At 30.5% G+C, this 2,967-nt stretch overlaps 1 protein-coding gene across 3 annotated transcripts in view; it reads right to left on the reverse strand.

The window, feature by feature from the left end:
- The window catches only part of LOC125660838 (uncharacterized), a 28,220-nt gene extending 25,814 nt beyond the window's left edge, over positions 1-2,406 (reverse strand). Inside the window, exon 1 of one of the 3 annotated variants that reach the window (XR_007364487.2) lies at positions 1,820-2,402. The gene's annotated coding sequence lies outside the window, so the exon portion shown is untranslated. Of the gene's footprint in view, positions 1-1,819 lie in introns of all 3 variants that reach the window. The other 2 variants (XR_007364486.2, XM_048892665.2) reach the window with 2 other exon arrangements.
- Positions 2,407-2,967: the final 561 nt, after the last annotated feature.

Consider the following 2,967-nt stretch of genomic DNA (forward strand, 5'->3'; position numbering starts at 1 on the left):
TTAAGGAAGAATGCTACACAAGGAAAATTTGATATGGATGAAAAGTGGAGGATATGTACATTGAAAACGTTCAAATTTAGTTGTTTTAGTAAAAAAAATATAGATATTCAATAGAAAGCAATTTGAACAAAATTTAAAACCCTGCTGGACTTGTACCCGTGATCTACAGTTCTGCAGTCTACGTGCGAACTCAGCTAGGCAATGACTTTTGAAATTATTAGACAAATATTGCTGATATTTATATTTTCATCCATGTTTTAAAAGTAAGTCAACCATAATGAGTACCTCCTTAGAGTATAATGGAAGGAAGTTACTCAAATTCAAGCTTTTGTACTTTGTAAAAATCATACATTTACTTATACTTATCTAAAAATGTCAAGATATGGAGGGTTGGGTAAAAAGAGATTAACCCACTGTCTAAAAAAAGTGTTGGGGAAAGCTGGTTTTTTATTTTTAGGAAATTATGCTCATTTTCCTACTTAATATTAAAATCAATGGTAGATTTTGTTTCTTATTGGTGAAAATATACCTTCTAATATATCTTGGAATTGAACAGGTAATTTAAGTTGATTTGCCAGGCTTTAAAACACCTCCTTTCAAAGTTATAACCTTTTACAGCGTATTATACGATAATTATCTCCCTTTGAAAAAATCTTTATTGTGATATTTTTGACAATTTTTCAGTAATATTTCATAAAATATTAGTGTTTGATTTACAAGAATGACATGCCTCATGATGCTGAATGGTTAAAATATTTGTTTCAGATTTAAAATTCTTTCATTGATGGAATGTAGTTGTATTGTATTTTGGATCAATTCTAAAAATAGCCTAACTTTGAGAAATCGTTACTTTGTATCGAAAAAAAAAAAAAAATACCCGCTTTGAATTTTTTATATTTTGTGCTATAAAATCTATTCAAACTTTTGGTCATAGTATTTCAAATTTCCTATGCTGCATTTTTTAGGAAGTAAGACCTGAAAAATAAAAAAAATCCCAAAAAATTTCAAATTTGAAAATTGAAGAAAGAACCTATCGTAGACTGCTTGACAAAATACTTTCTATACTGACTATCAATCTGGTTTTTATTGTTTTTAATCTAGAAACAACTATGATTAAATTAAATAAGTTACTTTAATGATATATTTCATATGTTAAATATAATAAAATGTTGAAATTTCACAAAAATTAATGCTATCCAATGAACAAATATGGTGAGAAATGACATTCTGTTGCCATGGCAACAGGGTTAAAAATTTTCAATTTTGATATATATGTTTCAGTAAAGTATTTAATAAGAAACATTTAAAGTAAGTATGAGCATATTCTGTGACAACCCATTTCTCAGTACCTTAGTAATTCTTTGATCATTACATAGAATTGCTGATCTTAATTCCTTTATTTTTCACAAACATTTTAATTGTATAGTTTTAAAAGAAACCGTTTCATGAAATTGAACTTTTATGAATACTATTATATCGTTTAACCAGTTTTCATGAAGTTTTGATAATGTTGTTTAATTTTCTGACATTGATAACAGTCTGTATACGTGTCCAAAAAAAAAAAAAATATTCATACCGTAGCAGTTATTTTATGATTTTTATTTGTTACTTAGCTGCAGAACTGTAGCTCTCTGAAAAAATATTTTGACATAACAGAGAGCTACAGAGCCACCCCTTATAAAAACCTTCGATTTACGGCGCACAAAAAGCTGCGCACGGTTGAGGCCTTATATCGTTGTATTCTTGAGTTACTGTCTCATAAATTTAATATCAAAAAATTCTTAACATATTTTCCTACTATACTTGTGTCTAAACATACCTTCAAATATTCATTAAAGCCCTACACGACCTGAAAACTCCCAGCTTCAAATGATTTCGTTTGTTGACGTAGCCATGTTAGGTAGCCGGGTCAGTTCGTACCCTGTTGTTTTTGGTATATATTCATAAAATTCGTTATATGTTATGTATTCGCTCTTCATTTATTATCAATACCAATAATTTATAGAAATTAAAAAATAAAGTTTTTCTAAAGGTAAAATAAGCTCTTGATTCATGAAAATGCTACTAAAGTCCTTAACACTCGTGTGACAGGGATGGAGACCGTACCAGACTAATGAAAGCCGCATTGTCGTGAGTTTAGCTATTTGAATAATTATTATTTAAAGGCACTGGGATGATATATGATTTAAAATATTTAGCTAAAATATTTGTGGGGATATTAGTTCACATCTAGACGTTATTGTGCAAGTATGGAAATTAATCAGGATTCGAATTGACCGGCTACCTAACATGGCTACGTCAACAAACGAAATCATTTGAAGCTGGGAGTTTTCAGGTCGTGTGGGGCTTTAATGAATATTTGAAGGTATGTTTAGACACAAGTATAGTAGGAAAATATGTTAAGAATTTTTTGATATTAAATTTATGAGACAGTAACTCAAGAATACAACGATATAAGGCCTCAACCGTGCGCAGCTTTTTGTGCGCCGTAAATCGAAGGTTTTTATAAGGGGTGGCTCTGTAGCTCTCTGTTATGTCAAAATATTTTTTCAGAGAGCTACAGTTCTGCAGCTATTTGTTACTAAGATATTTGAACCATCGACATTTATCACGCTCCCTCTCTTGATAATTCACGGATTTGATTTCTTGTTATGTAGTATTTTAATTTAAATTACTTCTTTAAAGATCTAGGACTTGGAAGTTCATTAACTAGAGCTTGACCTTTAATATCTAGGCTACCTTCACCGTTTTCGACAATCAAAAATGCCGATAAACAATAGTTGGGCTATTTTCTCTCACTGATATTGTTAAAGAGGTTCTGAATTGTTTAAACTTGGAAATAATTTTGTCGTTATCGTACCCAATATATTCAAAATAAAGTTTATGTGTTTGAGCCGAAATGGCTCGGTACCGAAATGCCTCGGTGCCGAAATGACTTGCACGTTCCCAAACAAAGCGTTTGGAAGA

This window comes from Ostrea edulis, chromosome 8 (genome assembly GCF_947568905.1).
Source record: "Ostrea edulis chromosome 8, xbOstEdul1.1, whole genome shotgun sequence".
Taxonomy (NCBI): domain Eukaryota; kingdom Metazoa; phylum Mollusca; class Bivalvia; order Ostreida; family Ostreidae; genus Ostrea; species Ostrea edulis.